This window comes from Pantherophis guttatus, chromosome 1 (genome assembly GCF_059756535.1).
Source record: "Pantherophis guttatus breed Tessera chromosome 1, ASM5975653v1, whole genome shotgun sequence".
NCBI classification, from domain to species: domain Eukaryota; kingdom Metazoa; phylum Chordata; class Lepidosauria; order Squamata; family Colubridae; genus Pantherophis; species Pantherophis guttatus.
This window is the reverse complement of record NC_142063.1, coordinates 144,294,154-144,311,345: the sequence shown is the minus strand read 5'-3', so window position 1 is coordinate 144,311,345 and position 17,192 is coordinate 144,294,154. Positions and strand designations below refer to the sequence as shown.

Here is a 17,192-nt window from a genome sequence, read left to right as displayed (position 1 = left end):
GTTCTTTCAGGCTTTCAAGAAGATACAGCACTTGGGAAATATGAAGAACCTGAAAGAATAAAAAAAAAAAAAGATTTTACTTCGCTCTAAGACTTTATTGGATAATATTGTTTATACGCTACATTTTTGTGATGCTGCCTTGTTTCTGCCGAACGTCTTTAAAAATCCACACGGCACAGAAGAACGCTGCTTATAAATACTAGGAAAACTTTTCAGTCTTAATTTTGTGCCACGGGGTATATAGCTGGGTAGGTTTTATGATTTACCAGGAAATCCACTTAATGTGGATTGTATGAGGAGAGTCATGTTAATTTATTGTAGTCAAAAATGTGAAGGAATCTGGTTGTGCTTTTTCAGATTAACATATTTTATGAAAATAATAATTCATGACAGATTGTGCTTTTTAATAAAATGTTACTCTGATGAGGAACTACCATACTCCTTCTGATGACTGGCCTCTGGAAACACATCTGGTGGTGGGAACAAACTAGATCAGCTCCAGTTCACTATTGTCTGGTTGTAACATGTTCTGTTTACTACTTGCTCTTGATCTATTTTAGCTTCTGTTTCTTCTGAGTGTAACAAGATCACCCAGCAGTTCTGACACTATGCATTATGGTAAATAATTATTGCTGTTTTTTTCCCTCCCACAGGCCACTCATTTCAGCAACTGGCAAAGTATCCATCTATTTGGATAAGTTTTGGAGGAGATTTTAAAATATCTGTGGCCCATTGGAAAACTCCAATAAAGGCTGCAATAAAATATATATATATATGATATTTGCATAACTCTGACAAAATGAATTTTAAGAACATCTCTGGTATTGTGGCATGTAAATTTGATGATAAGGTCAAGAACAGCAATGCCATTTGAACCCTCTAAAAGACAGAATGCCTTAGAAAGGTTTCTTAACAGTGCAATAATAAATTAGATTACAATGCATTTTCAAGGGTTCCACTAAGACATTACAAACAGACTCATGAGTTAAAAGTGTTTTATCATGTCTATTTTTCAGCAAATATAACAATATGTTTCTACCACTGCTTTGTATTAAAAACTCCAATAGTCTTTTCTGTTATTTGGCAAGATTAAACAGAAATTTATATATGGCTTATGTCATCCCCTCTCTGGCAGGTCCTATATTATAATTTCACTGATGCCTTGGGCTTTTCTTTGTTTTCAATTCTTCTAACACTAGAGCACTTAATCAAACAATCTTTCTGTCTCTCTCTCTATGTGTGTTGTTAAAAGGGGTTTGTTGGAACCACTTCCTTCAGTTGTGAGTTGCATGCTTAAGACCTTCCTATGATAAAGGTAGGGATAATGTTGGATGGGGGGGGGAATTTTGAGTTCAATGACACTTGGAATTTTGATCTCAAAAGTGACTGCCATAGTGGGGTATACCCACATCCCAGGGGTGGGTTCTATTTACCTTTACTACCAGTTCGCAACGGGAGCATGCGCGTGCTTCTGCTACCCATGATGACGTTGTGGCGGATGGGCAGAGCCTCCGCCGGTTTTACTACCAGTTCTATAGAACCGGACCGAACCGGAGGCACCCCACCACTGCCACACCCCACATTCATATTAGACTTGAGACTAACTTCATCCATAAATTGTGAAGTTTCTGAGAGATGCCCTAATTAATTCATGAGCCATGAGCCAAGCTTCAAAACTTGAAAGCTTTGCAAGTTGACATAAATTTTATTTTGGCCTACTTATTAATATTTTCCCAATGTCTTTTTTTAAAAATAATTTTTATTGAATATTTTAAAACTTTTAAAACCAAAGACGTAACAGAAAAAGACAAAAACGAAAAAAAGAAGAAAGAAAAAAGAAAGAAAAGATATACATACACCGAACGGTAAAATACAAAACATAAGTAACAACATTATGTAATATTTTTACAACTTCCTGCATCAACAGTTGTCTTTGTTTTTAAATTCAATTCTTCTATTCAATTCTTTAGTCTTATATAGCCATCTTAACAACTTTTGTAACCAGAATTGTTATATTAATTTGCATCCTATTTATTTTCATAGTCGGTGTTTTACCCTTGCTGATATTCAATACTTTTAGTTTTCAGTTAATCAAAATTCAATTCACAAACTTATTTCTTATTTTGTTTTCTATTTTCTAGCCACATATAGAATCTATTCCATACTCCAAATCCGAATCATCTCTTTCTTTAATCTCCATTTTCATTTTATCCATTTCTGCACATTCGAGGATCTTTTTAATTACTGTTTCTTCAGGTGGTGTATTAATCTGTTTCCATTGTTGCGCAAGGATGATCCTGGCCGCCGTTAGTATGTGCAATATTATGTAATACAAACTTTTCTCCATTTTTGTATCTATTATTCCTAAGAGAAACAACTCTGGTTTGAAATCAGTCCTTTGGAGTGTAATCTCTTCTAGCCACCTCTTAATTTTATATCAATTTTTTTTAACATTGGGGCACATCCATCACATGTGGTAGTATGTTCCTAATTTATGGTTGCATCTCCAACATTTGGGTGATAAGTTTGGGTACATTTTTGCCAATCTTGCTGGTGCTAAATGCCATCTATAAAACATTTTATAGATGTTTTCTTTATATGTTACTGCCATCGTCAATTTATAATTGTGGCTTAAAGGCAGTGTTTTCCTCTTATGTCTTCTGTAAGAGCTCTTTGGACTGGACCTTTTTATTTCATCGGCTACTTTGCAGAAAAAATGACATTCCTTCCTCTTCTCTGCAAAGGTTTCCATTAAGTCAAGTTCTTTTTGGATATCTCACCCCCCGCTATTTGCCCTAGCTATTGCAATGACATAAGCTAGGCAATGGCATAAAAATAGCTTTTGTGGCCATAGCCCCAAAGACTTAAGATTTAAATCATAACATTTCTTCAAGTCTTTGCAGACTCCTTGTGATAAAATTGCACCCCCCCCAGGTGTCCATGGACCATAAATTGAGAACCACTGGAATAAGCAATATAATTCTTGCCTTGTAGATCAAAGGATGATGGTTCAAAACAGGATTTTTTTCTTCTCCCTGCCATTTTGGGGCAAGGGAGTGAGTGGTGTTCCACTGTTTCACAATTTTTCCTCTCTTCAGAGTCAAGTTTCCAATCACCTAAAGGTTTTCACACTTCCCCCGGGTGATTGGAAAAACAATGAAACAATGACAGTCCAACCCTTACACCTGGCAAATTGTTACCAAGGTGTCTTGGTCTGGACAGGAATTTTTAAGCCATTTAGAGGCAAGTCAACATGAGCATAGAAGGTAGGAACAGTTTAAAAGGTAAGCACAGTTTTGCCTTAGGAATGAATATTAGGCTTTCAGGGGCTCAAGTGACACTTTTATCAATAAAGATGATGCTATAAGCTTGTACCATGCTTGGGAATATCCCAATTTTCCATTACTTTTTAATAATAATAAGAATAACATCAACAACAGAAAATCAGATGGAACGGAGATCTTGGTGAATACCATGCCAGATATTTGCAGAGAAATGGATGACACAGTGGTTGCACATTAAGTGGAGCTGTGGCCTAGAGGTGGAATTCTTGCCTCACAACTCAGGAGGTTGTGAGTTCAATCCTAGGTAGAGGAAAATGTAGGGTCTCCTGCTTGGGCAGGGGGTTGGACTAGATGACCTGCAAATTCCCTTCCAACTCTGTTAATCTGTTAAAGTTTTGCATAACTTCACCTATTTTTCACCATTAAGCGCATTTGAAATAGATTATATTTCAAGGTGTTGGTGATTACCTATAAAGCCCTACATGGCTTAGGCCCGGGGTATTTGGTGGATCACCAGTGGCCAGCAACAGCTCCCCATCGCCCGGTGCGCTCACACAGAGAGGGCCTACTTGAGGTCCCGTCGGCCAAGCAATGTCGGCTGACGGCCCCTAGAGAGCGAGCCTTCTCTGTAGGCACACCTACCCTCTGGAATCAGCTTCCCTTGGAGCTCCAGGTGGCCCCCGAACTTCGCTCTTTCCGCCGTGACCTTAAAACATGGTTGTTTCGCCAGGCTGGCCTGGACTGAATGGGGTTTTAATGGGAATTTTAGTTTCTTTTATTGTTTGAATTTTAATCTGGACTTGCTGTTGCTTATTGCTGTGAGCTGCCCTGAGTCCTTGTGGAGAAAGGGCAGCATATAAGTCCAATAAAATAGATAGATAGATAGATAGATAGATAGATAGATGATAGATAGATAGATAGATAGGTAGATAGATAGATAAATAAATAGATAAATAAATAAATAAATAAATAAATAAATAAATAAATATATTGTGGAAAGTGATTACACAATATTTGCCTATCAGGTGCATATAAAAACACACATGAATTTTAAAATGTAACCCGTTTATATACATGTGTGGGGTGCATTCCTGGCCCAAATACTATGTTTTGTAAATATTAAAATGTGCCTTTTTTTGTCTCGTGAAAAAAAAAAAAGGTAAACCGTTTTAAAGAATTAATGTAGACATGGGGTGGACTAAATCTAAGGTTTTTATTTTAAAAAAAGAGAACTTGGAAAAAAAGAGGACTTTTTAAAAAGTTCATCCATCGCTACTTGGTGTATCTCCCTCCTCCCTGCAAGCTCGCTCATTATAGGCCTTGGCACTAGGAAGAGTTATGAACATTCTTCATTTCTAATAAATTGGTTTTTCATGGCACTGCTAGCAGAAAACACAGTATGGCAAATCTTTGTAAATACTGAACAATTGAAAGAGGAATTGTATGGGGCGTAGTATGACTGTAGCTTGGTGTGGGAATGTCTGTAGCCAGGATTTTACTTCTTGCTAATTCATAAAATTTGCTGGTTAATGTAGACATAATCACTAAATGCATCTAACAGGATTTTGGAGTCAAGAAGTGGGAATACAGTAACTGCTGTTTTGACTTCCTTGGGGAAGAGATGGAAGGCAAAGATGATAAACATACTTTTATTTCTTTGGATTCCCATACTATAGAAATCATATAGCTTGATCACAAAGCTGAAATAAGGTTTCCAGAACAAAATCTTATATATTTCATAGTAGAGTGGGGGGGGGGGGCAAATCCCATCACACACAGTGCATCTGCCTATTTGTTTTTCAACACTTCTTGATCATTTTAGCCTTTAAGGATTCTAAAAAAAAAACACGTCAAGAGCTTTCTTCCAATCATGGATTTATAATAATTATTGCAGCCTAATCATAATTTGAGAAATGGATTAATTTGCTTAATTGATTAGAAAACCTGATTGGGGCCTGAAAGAGCATGTAGGCTGCCCATGGGATTGCTCCATTTACAACCAAGACACTCAACGTTAGGCAGATAATGGTAATGGTTTTATTTTATAAAAAATAAAAGTATGAAAGACCAATGTGGAAGTCAGGGGGGGTGGGGAAACACAGTAGGTGGTTAAAAGAATAAAAATGCCAGAATAGTATTAGTGGCTTTGAACAAATCTTTCCGTTTCCATGGCAATACTTCATAAGAAATGAGAGTAGAATTTGACCCTCGCTGGGTAGAGTTATGTTAGATTTGGAGAGAAATTCTCTCTGAAATTTCAAATTTATTATAAACTTCCATGCACTGCCAAAGACTGCAATGGGGGGGGGGAGACAGAAAGAAACAAACATTTCAAATATAGAATTCAAATGGGCGAAGAAATCCAAAGTGTGTATTTTGAGATGGCCAGAATTTATGCTTCTCGACCTTCCCCAGTTTGTTCAGGCACAAGTATGCTTGTTGCCAATTGCATCACCCAACAAGAAGCCTGTTGATTTAAAAGAAAGTGACTTGAACTCATAGTGTCTTGCTTTCTAGCTCAGTATTTTAACCACAAGACCACCAAACTACCTATTTGTAACAAGGCAAGCTTCTCTACTTTCCCCAAAGTGTTGTGCCCAGACCTCTTCTGGTAGTTTCATGGCAACTTTCCCCCTGTGCCCAAGTGGTTTGATCCACAAAGTGAATAACAAACAAATGATTAGGAGTTTTGAAACAATTTTTTGGGGGGGGAGGGAGGGGAACCAAGTTAGGAAAATTAAATTCACTCTGTCCCACTGTCCCGCTCCTGTGGGAACTATTGACAAGGAAGTTGACATGTTAGCATGACAGTTGCACTGTAGGTGGAACTGCATGTGAAGCTCTCAGCTGCATAGTTTACCTAGACTAAAATAAGCATTCCTGAATTGTTGTCCCTAAATCAAGGATACGCATCATAAAGCCTACTGTATAAATGCATCTTCCAGTGCCTTTTTGTTATCTCTCCAGAGTGCCCCTCCCAATGGCACTGCTACAAACTGTCCAATAATATAATTTCTGACCCAAAGCATCTTGAGTTTCTGGTAGCCCTAACACACTTATTTTACCTACATCTAAGCATTTAAAAATTGTTTATTAGGTGAAATTCAAGGATTATCCAGTGGAGGATTTATATTACTACTGCAGGTCTTATGGAAATGATTGATGTAGCTGAAGCCTCTGGTAGAAGGAGGAGGAGGTGGTGATGATGATGATGATGATGATGATGATGATGATGATGATGATGATGATAGTGGTGATGGTGGTGATTTGGAGCAATAAGCAGTCTCTCCATCTCTTATATAGTATCTGAAGCTTTTTGTATGTGTGCAGGTGTACTAACAGCAGGAATCTAATCTGTGTAAGCAGTAGTGAAGCAGGTTTCCTAAATAGTATGGAAATATATTATAAAGATAGACAAAGCCCAGGACCAAGTGAGGAATCCCAGACAGAGGAAAGTCAGTAAGCAAGTACTCTATGGGGGTGACGCTGGGAAGAATGGCAAAAGGAAGTGATATTAGGTTAGCAAATGGTAAAACAAAAAGCAAGCAGAGTGACTGATGAAAAGGGACAACTGAATAAGTAAATTCTTAATTCTCTATATCCTAGTGGCCCCTGTGGCCACTAGGTCCCGAGCTGCTGAAAAATTAGTGCAAATGAACTTGTACCTCCAAAACTATATTTATTTAGGAGCTAAAATTAGTTCTTTTGATTGTAATCCTACAGTCATTCTGTGGTACAAGTTGGGCTGCACAATAGTTACTGATCTTACATGACAGAAATTGTGCCGAGCACCCTAAACCACTAACTAGCATGTTACCTTAGGAACGATGGATGTTCTAATCCGACATTTCTGGAGAGCACCAGGATGAAGGAGATAGGAAGTCTGTGGCTTTCTAGATTTTTCTGAACTAGGAGATTTCTCTCTCATAGACATTTTTTTGCTGGAGCCACTTTGCTGATGAAACTGAAATTCAGAAATTATCCAGAGTTCCACGGATTTTAAGGATGGAAATTTCTGTTTACATGGGTGGAATGGTATCTTAAGCCAAATAATTTCTGTGAAAAGAATATGAGTAGGTATGGTGAGCGATGTCATGCTGTTCTATCTGCTACATTCTGCTATATTGTGTCTTAACCAAGAGCAGGTTGGCAATATCAAACATAAAAGGAATATGCAGAGTAGAAACAAAACTTCCTGTCTAATTCTCCTTGTTATCAGCTTTATGATGCTGTCCTTTTAAATGTAACATGTCGAAACTGCCGCCAAGCAGGGCCCCCTTGTGAAAAGCTGTCAAGTTTAATTAGGTGATATTATATTTTTATATAAAAATGTGAATGTTCTTTAAAGGAACTTAACTTTAATAGGTACGATTCAACCCTAAGTTAAGTCCTTTTGAGTAACTTAATTTCGATGGGAGTTACACACCTGAGGGTTGAAATCGATGAGACTTAAAAACAATTGTTTGTGGGCTGAATCGGGTTTCAAGCCCATTAAACAAAATCAACCTATCCAACTGGAAAGAACAGCCTTTCCATTTGATGGGTTGAAATAAATGTGTTCATCTCTGTGAGCTCCAGATTAAACGGGATTTTAAAATATATTTTATTACCATATGGCAGTCAGGCTGATGAATTGTTTTAGCCTTGCTAGCAAATAACCAAGTAATCAGACCACAGTGGTCTTGTTTGGCCTTCCAACTTATCAAACTCCAAGTCACAGAGGGAGCTCCCTGCTATATGAATTACCCATGGAACCATGTCCATTCAGTAGCTCAAATCGTGGGCTTTTTTTATATTTGCCAGGTGGACCTATCTGCCATGTATATCTTGACGTAAGCCCCGAATCTGGACTATAAACATCTGGATGACCCCTGACTTCTTTGTTCTCTTTGCTGCCAACTAGAGGCCAACTGGATTTTTGTAGCTTTGATCTTATTAGCTTATCTTTAGGTCTTCTAAAACTGTTATCTACAGCTATGGGCACAGAAGGTTGCTAAGTGTCTGTACCAAATCCATATATCTGGTATGTGCAATACAGTGACTAACCAATTGCAAATTGTTTTTCAGACACAAATGAAGATGCCGCCGTTGACCTTTAAAGCCCTTCAGTTCAGACTATTTGCAGGATTGCTTCTCCCGTTGAAAACACGTCTAAGATTACAATCTAAAGGAAAGACCTTTCTTAAGATGCTTCCTCTTTCAGAGGCCCATCTATCAGGCACATGGATGATGTTCTCTCCTGCTACTAATTTTAGGTGATCTCTTTGACACTATGGCATGTACTATCTACAGGTTAAATTTTACTGTCCTCCAAATTGCTTGGATGAAGTAAATGAATTAAATATTCATTTTTGCCAAAGTCAGATTTATTTTTATTAGCTTTCTTTTATTCAGATAAATATAGATAGATGATAGATAGATGGAGAGAGACGGAAGGAGAGCGATGGAGAGAGAGAGAGAGGGAGGGAATTTGTTGCTTGGTCTATGCAGTTTCATCTAAAATACAATAGTGTGTTTTGTCTTCTGACAACTAAATAGACAATTTCATGCAGTTTTCTTGGCAAGAGTTTTCAGAAGTGGTTTGCCATTGTCTCCTTCCATGAGCTGAAAGAGAGTGACTGGCCCAAGATCATCCAGCTGGCTTCATGCTTAAGTCAGGACTAGAACTTAGGTTTCCCTAAATCCAGCACCTAAGGCACCAATTCAAGCTATCTAACCCTTTTGTATAATAATACCCATAATAATCAATGTCACTCTTGAAGGAGTCAAAATAGCAAATATAGTGCTAATAAGTTCAAAGAGCCAACAATGCTTTCTAGGAAAGAAGGAAGTGTGCAAAATGTTCCACAATCAGTACAATAGGTAGAAATATTACTCTGATAATCTTGGGACTAATTCAAAAATTATGACTTTTCTCCAGTGTGCAAATCCAGAAATACATTAATGTTTGTTTAAGAAATGTATAGGTATAATCCAATCTCATACTTCTCTGGATGCACCAGGAGTCTTTTTTTTATTAAATTAGTTACAATTACAGTTTTTTGGCAAATGTTAAGATTTAAGAATGTATTCATTTTTAAGCAAATTAAAATGTATGATAGGGATTAAATAAGAAGAGAAAAGGAGATACGGTTGTTTTGAGGAGTTAAAACCTTTTCTCATTCCCCAACATATTTTCACATAGAAGAATATGGGTTCTGCACTTTCTTAATGCATTGCAAAACTAGCCCTTTATGGGTAAAGTTCTATAAAACAGAAATAAATGGGTGGGAGCAATGGTACCATTTTATTTTTGATCTTGAATAAAAGGCAAAGCCAGAATGTGAGCAAGAATACAATGTAATGCAGTGTGCTGTATTATTATTTTTTTCTCTTTCCACTTTAACAATTTATTCAATAAAATGTTGTACTTTCTGTAATCCAACCTTTCTTCAACATGACGTGAGTATCAATTTCCTTTGGGAAAAGTTGGTAAACTCCTGCATCATTCCTTTCAAAGATATAATTTATATAATTTTCAGAACACAGCAGCCCTGCAGCAATGCCTTCTATGAATTATTTGAAAGTGCTGAGAATTGCTTTATACATGTAAAGAGCTAAATAAGGACCGTATAATTCGAGTTATTAACATATAAATGCAAAGGGGAAAGTGTTCACATATAGGTATTTTAGAGAGAATAATTGTTTCCTCACTTTAACAAGGTCAAATAAAATAGAAAGGAATAAACTTTGGATCCACTTCAGTTCACACTGTTATGCATTTGTCGATACTCTTGTAAATAAACCCTTAATAAATGGCTAAGGGGGATAGGAAGCAGAAAACAATAGCTAGTGAAAATGCATTCTGACGAAGAAGGAAAGCAATCAACAATCACATCAGCACTCATGGAACATGAAGACCTACCTTGGCAGCAAGTATCTGAAGGAACAGGAGTACACCAACGTGCCTTGTGTATATTTAGTATGTCCAGTCAAGATACTTTTTAAGAAATAATGGCTATTGAAAGGTGAAAGTCTGCAGATTCCTGGGCAACAATGCAGAAGACTTCAGAGCATGATACCTGTAAAATGTTTTTTCAGGCATCTGACTTAAAAAGAAATCAGATTTAAAAAGAAAAGAGCTGTCTAGTAAGATAGCAGTATCACAGGATGGAGGGGAAAAAATGAGTTTTTGGTTGCTTTTACTGAGCCAGAAAGAGTGCAAATGAAATATCCTATGTGCCATACTTCGCAAAAAGCACAAAACCAGGTTAAAAATAGTAATTAAGAAAGTAAAAAGGCAAAAAATGCTCCCTCAGCATCAAGTCCTCTGTCAAGCTATGGGAACAAATCTGACTGAATTGAAAGAATGGGAACACATTTAGTTACTTGGGAACAAATCTGATTGAATTGAAAGGAATGTGTAGACGTGTGTTTGCAATGTTAAGAAAATATTATACATAGAATACATTTTATATCTGAGGAGTTTTTCTCCATGGCCCTGGTTTTGCAGGTGTAGTATAGTAAGTAGCACTATTACAAATACTACAAACATAGTTAGTAGCAATAAAATATAAGGAATATGCATCCAAGCATTTTTGTCCCATTGAACAATGAGTTATTAATGACCTTTGGGTCAATGCAATTAATGCTAATATTATTGTGATTGCTTCTTAACTTATGTCCTACTTATTTGCAGAGCTACTGGTTTCCCACTTAGCTCATCTAGTTCTGACAGCCAAGCTGTCAATGCATTCAGTGTTATTGCCATTAATGCTATTCTCCCCAAATGAAAGAGTTAGGTTAGAGTTAATTAAAGAAACTGGACCAATATAAGCAAATAACAGGTCTTGCTGATTTATTGCTTTTAAAAAAATGAAATCTCATATTCAAACAATTCTCCCATCAAGTTCTGTTTAAAAGAGAAAGCCAGCAGCACAAAATTGCACATTGCAGATTTTCCATTGGGTCGAGACAATAATTAAGTATACAGGATATATTGATTTCGAAAGCGCTTCATAATTTCTCCTTGGCTAATATATAAGAGGAGAACAAGATTTAGAATAAGAAAGGTTTATAAATAAAACAATTATAAAATCACCAGAAGAGTCTTCCAAATGCAACCATCCACAATATTTCAAATGGCCATGGTTTTACCACTTAGGCAACAGTTAGATACTGCAGATATTTTCACGGGAGCCAATTTTGTTTCTACAACTGATAAGATGGATGAACACTCTCCCATTCCCACTGCCTACTCTCCACATTTCTGCCTAAAATCGCTTAGAAAACCACCAATGGCCAATTTGATGGTAACAAGATTTTTATTTATGTATTATTTGCCTTTAGAAACCCCATCACTGTTACCTCAGAAACAGTATAATTACTGGTGACTAAGTGGCCACACCCTTCAGGTTTTCCTAGCGATCTTATCAAAAATGCCTTTGTTTTCTCCTGTAACTTTTTGTCTTTTGCTTTCCAGACTGACCAGCCCTGGAATATTCTAGTGGTCTTCTTTTAAGCAAGGATAATGGAGGTGCTTTTTTTTTTTTTTAAAAGCAAGCTACATTTTTAAGCAAACCAATGCATAAAATCTACATAAAATATTTTATGGATTGTATAAGGGTTTTTTTTCCTTTTGGTTTTCATATTTTTATCATAGTTTACAATGCAATTCTTGCCTCAAGAATGCATCCACTAGGAAAGGCAGATACACTGAGGAAAATTGAGTACAAGGATGTGTTAAAATTATGGGATATATGAACAATCGAAGCCCATTGTTTGCATATTTAAAACGAGAAAACAAGAAAGAGGGATGGAGAACAGAATGATACACACCCCTTTGCTGCTTTTCCTGGGAACAGCTTTCTGATATAAGTGGACCTTTACTATGTCTTCTTAAATAGAATGAATAAGCAGCTTTGTATTTTATTATTATTGCTACTGTCAGTACTATTGGTTTGCTACTACTACTACTGTTTATAGTTCCTTGCTTTATTTTTATTTTGATTGTAAATTTATGCACACCTGTATATACACTTGGTGCTAAGGGCAGTATAGTTATTGAGTAATTTAGAAAGGTAACCAATCTATTAAACTTTGTCAGGCTTGATAATATCAGAAAAATAAGAAACAAGAAAAGCATAGAGAATATAGCTGTCTAATAATAATAACAATAGAGTCATCCATTTATTTCCTAAAACAGCTGAAGTAGGATTAGCAATATGGTAAGCAAAATAAGATTAGCAATATGGTCCCCCAATAAGTCCCATGATCCCTTGCTCTTGGCCATGGTGGCTAAGGCTTGCAGGAATTAATCTTCAAAACAGCTGGAAGCCACCCAGATGCCGGGTCCTTCTCTAAAGAATATTGCTTATTTATTTTTTCTTTGATGTTATCAATGTCTGAGCAATCCATTTGGTGAGAGAAGCAAAACATAGGAATCTTTTCTGAAGTATAAGCTTTGTAAGCATCGATCAGATGTGGGATCATCAGGAAGTGGTTCTAATTTAAACAAAATTCTCCATATATGTAAAGTGTTAACCTGTGAGTAAGAATTAACTATCATTCCCCACCCACCCCAAATCTATCTCTTGAAATGGAGCATGGCTGGCTGATAACAGGGATACAGTCTATTTCAATGCAGTTATGAAGTCAAAGACATAATCAAGAGAGGTTGGGTTTTTAAAAATGCATAAGAATGTATTCGTTAGAGAGTCGATGGTTATATCTGGCTCTCAAGCATTCAAAGACAAATGGCCATATGATAAAATGTGAAATTTCTCCCCTTCTCTCAACTAGTTCAGAAGTCTTTGAATTTTCTGTGTGCGGGAAATCAAAGGCCAGAACAAACACTGTTTTGATATGGCTTTGAAGATGTTAACAGCTTCTATTAGAGAAAAGTGAGGCTGGGAGGCTGCAAGGAAGCCATAATTGACATGAGCCACAACCCAAGGAAAGTTTACCTTTTAAACGAGTAAGCAGTCAGAACTGCCAGGAGGGTATTTCTTACAGTGATGAAATAAAGCACTCTTGAGAATACGACACCCATTCTTTGAATTAATGACATCCATCCAGCAAAAAGAAGCATGTTTCAGCATTTCAAAATCCTTATCGAAGAAAGGAGGAGGGTTGCCCAGCTTTCCTTCTTGGAGAGCCATTTTGAGTAGGTTTTCTTTAGGTACTAGCTCCCGGAACTGGTATTACGTCTGTAGCAATGGAGGTGCAATAACAATGCAGTAAGAATACCCAAGGAATGCCTGGTCTTCTTTATTCATGAATTAAAGTTGAACACATAAAAACAAAACTTAGCATATGACATCCAAACACTAATAAAGTTGAGGTTACTTGTTTTCTTCTTTTCCCCCCTCCACTTTGAATGAACCTCAGTTGTGTTATATTATGTGGAATTTTATTTTATATAGCTTTCTTAACACAGTTAACCACACCAGCAGATTTAAAGACCTCAGTGGTATTTTTCCTGATCTTCTACTTATATCATTATAGTTTTGAGTAACTATTACTCAGAAGATTGAGCCACCGATTGTCACTTTCTTATTTCACAAGTCACCTGATTTTGGTGACTCATTTATTATCAAATACATCCCTGTTCAACTTCTTGGCAATGTCCACTGGTTGGTAGATACATTTCCCCACACTGTGGTCAAAGTTTCCAGCAAGATGTGGTTTGAAGGAACTTATGAAGAAATTATTTGATGTATGAAAATGGAACTAATTGGAACAGCTATGCTTATATTTGTTTTTTTTTTTTTCATTAAATGTTTGAATATATAAATAGAAAAGATACTTATAGAAGTAACCAATTATATTAAAATGTTGGACTGTATTACTTAAGAAAATGTAAGTTATAAAATAAGTGGGCTCACTATTCCAGTAAGAATTGAACAATTGTAACATCATAAAATTAATTATTTTGATGATGGATTGGGTTTTAATATAGAATAGAAGGGAAATTGGAATTTGGTTAAAATTAGAAATGAAAATGAAGGGTAAAATTGGTAAAAAAAAATAGATGAAAATAAACAATATGGCAAAAAGGAAGTATAGAAATGGCAATCTTGGTTGTAAAAATTAAAAAATTGTTTAAATTTGTTAACCAGCCAAATACTCTGATCAGCAAAGATATACTGTATGTTTGTGTGTGTGTATGTGTAAAAAATAAAGAAAAACTTTTTACAAAAAAAAAAAGTTTCCAGCAGGTAAAACTGATATCTCACATTAACAGGGTTATTTAGGACTATCTTCAAGAATGGCACCATTTTGGATCTGTCTTCCTGCCTTTTAGGATATCTAGAAATGGTGCCATTGATCCGGCATTTTGGTGCCATTTGGTACTACACAACATAGTACCTTCACTGACCATCACAAGATCACCCTAAGCATTTTGGTTAAGGTTAATGAAGACTAACATGTCCTTAGTAGTATATTAATTTGAGAAACAAGTTTGCCTTCCATTCACCATCCTGTTGAAGAATCTGCACCTCCTGAACCTCGTTCTTTGCAAGTGGACAGCAGTAGTGTTAAATATAACAAGGAACAGGTTATTTTACAGATTATTTTACTCTTACCATATTTTTAAAAAAGACTTCAGGCAACAAATATCTTTCTAGCAAATAGATATATACTGGATTCCATGAAATGTACTGGATCCCAAGCCACAGTTGATTTTCTACCTTCATAACTTCATAGGACATTTACTAGAAAGTGAATTTGTAATTATGAATTGGGCAGGAGCTTTGTATTATAAATCTCTTGTGTGTGTGTGTGTGTGTGTGTGTGTGTGTGTGTGAGAGAGAGAGAGAGAGAGAGAGAGAGAGAGAGAGAGAGAGAGAGAGAGAGAGAGAGAGAGAGAGAGATTGAGATTGAGATTGAGATTTTGGTAATACTTTTTGGAAGTGCTTTGCTCTTTTCTGCTTCTTAAGGCCGAGTGAGAGTGACTGGCTTAGGCTTCATGCCTAAGGCAGGATTAGAACTCAAGGTCTCCTGGGTTCTTGATTGATGTTTGAACCACTACATCAAACTGGCTCACCTTGTGATTTAATTGTGATTTAACAGGTGATTTAATCTCCATTTCTTGTTTGTTGTTTATCTTACTGAGGTGAAAGACTAGACCAGATAAATACACCACACCCCTCATTACATATTACAAAACAAAGTTTGTTCTTGTACATGAATGTGTACAGATAGAAGACATCAGAGTTAAAAAGGCATAAAAAGCAACATTTTTATACACATGCCAAAATAATGTGTATAATGTTCATTAGGCTCCTATAGTCTTTGTGGAAACCTCTGTAACGTAATTCTAATTGGCGTATGGATAATTAGGGTGTAGCCAGGTATTTACCGACATTATTTTGTGTTTTGTTTTTGAAGCAGTAAGTGGCAAACAATCTTATTTCTTCTAACTTATTTTTGACTTTCTTTCCACCTAAGCCATTCCCCGTAGATCAGTTAGAACAACCTGATGCTCCTTCCACTAAGCCCCATATTATTTATTTACAAGTGAAAATATTCAGTGGCTTTATTAACTGGATCACCAGCCTTCATACCAACAATATTTTTTTCTTCTAAACTAGAACTCATTTGTATTATAACTTCACAGACATTCCACCCCAGCAAATCAAGTCAGAACTTTGGTTGCTAACGTCTATGAAGGAAGTGTTTTGGGAGCGGCTTCCAAGTCCATTTAACAGATTTGTGTCTGTGGGTGCCTGCATGCTTGCATCTATGAGCTTACTGAACCTATAGAAAGGGCTTCACAAGGGCTTTCATAAATCCAAAATTTGGACTGGATTTTGGTATACATTGCATTTAGGATTGGTGTGCAGAGGACGCATCGCAAACGGGGGTTCTCAGAAGATCACAGCATGTGTCTATGGAGATTCTCATCATCCAGATCATCAAAGGTGCTTTTTCAAGAGGCAACTGGACTTTCTGGCTTTTCTTTGAAGACATTTCACTGCTCATCCAAGAAGCTTCTTCAGCTCTGAAGAAGCTTCACAGCATGTGCGAACCCAAACTATAAAGCAGGATGCAACTTAATGGTGTAATATGGACCTTATATGTAGAAAGGCTATTAAAGACAGTAGGTAATGAAGATCTTCTTTTGCCCCAACATGCAGCACAGCATGTGCGAACCCAAACTATAAAGCAGGATGCAACTTAATGGTGTAATATGGACCTTATATGTAGAAAGGCTATTAAAGACAGTAGGTAATGAAGGTCTTCTTTTGCCCCAACATGCAGCACATAGAATATTCTGAGGTCCAGAATCAATCTTGTGAAATAAAAGTAATTCAAGAAACTTTTCTTTGCACGCATCATCTTCCTCATTTCTTTATTTTTACTAAAACAAGCCTCAAAGTGATAACAATATCCGGGAAAATAGATAGCTTAACTAGTCATGTACAGGTAGTCCTCAACTTACAACCACAATTGAGCCCGAAATATCTTTTGCTAAGTGAGACCATTGTTAAGTGAAATTCACCCCATTTCACGAACTTTTTTGCCACAGCTGTTAAGTGAATCACTGCAGTTGTTAAGTTGATAACATGGTTGTTAAGTGAATCTGGCTTCCCCATTGACTTTGCTTGTCAGAAGGACACAAAATATGATCATGTGACTCCAGGACATGGCAACAGTAATAAATATATGCCAGTTGTCAAGCATTCACATTTTGATCATGTGATCATGGGGATGCCACAACACAGTCATAAGTGTGAAAAATGATCATAAGTCACTTTTTCCCGTGTCATCGTAACTTCAAAAGGTCATTAAATGAACTGATGTAAGTCGAGGACTGCCTGTATTGTGTCCTAGAAAAGAATAGTGTATTCTAACCACTTATAGGACTACTTATATGTGTGTATCTATGTGCCTATGTGTATGTGAATGTGTATGTGACAGTTG

The 17,192-nt window shown here is 36.6% G+C and overlaps 1 long non-coding RNA gene across 2 annotated transcripts in view; it reads left to right on the top strand.

Annotated features, from left to right (window-relative positions):
* LOC117670271 (uncharacterized) overlaps positions 1–9,708 on the top strand; it is a 55,674-nt gene extending 45,966 nt beyond the window's left edge. Inside the window, exon 4 of one of the 2 annotated variants that reach the window (XR_015733673.1) lies at positions 8,352–9,708. This is a non-coding gene — a long non-coding RNA (uncharacterized LOC117670271). The remainder of the gene's footprint in view (positions 1–8,351) is intronic. The other variant, XR_004592608.3, reaches the window with a different exon arrangement.
* Positions 9,709–17,192: the final 7,484 nt, after the last annotated feature.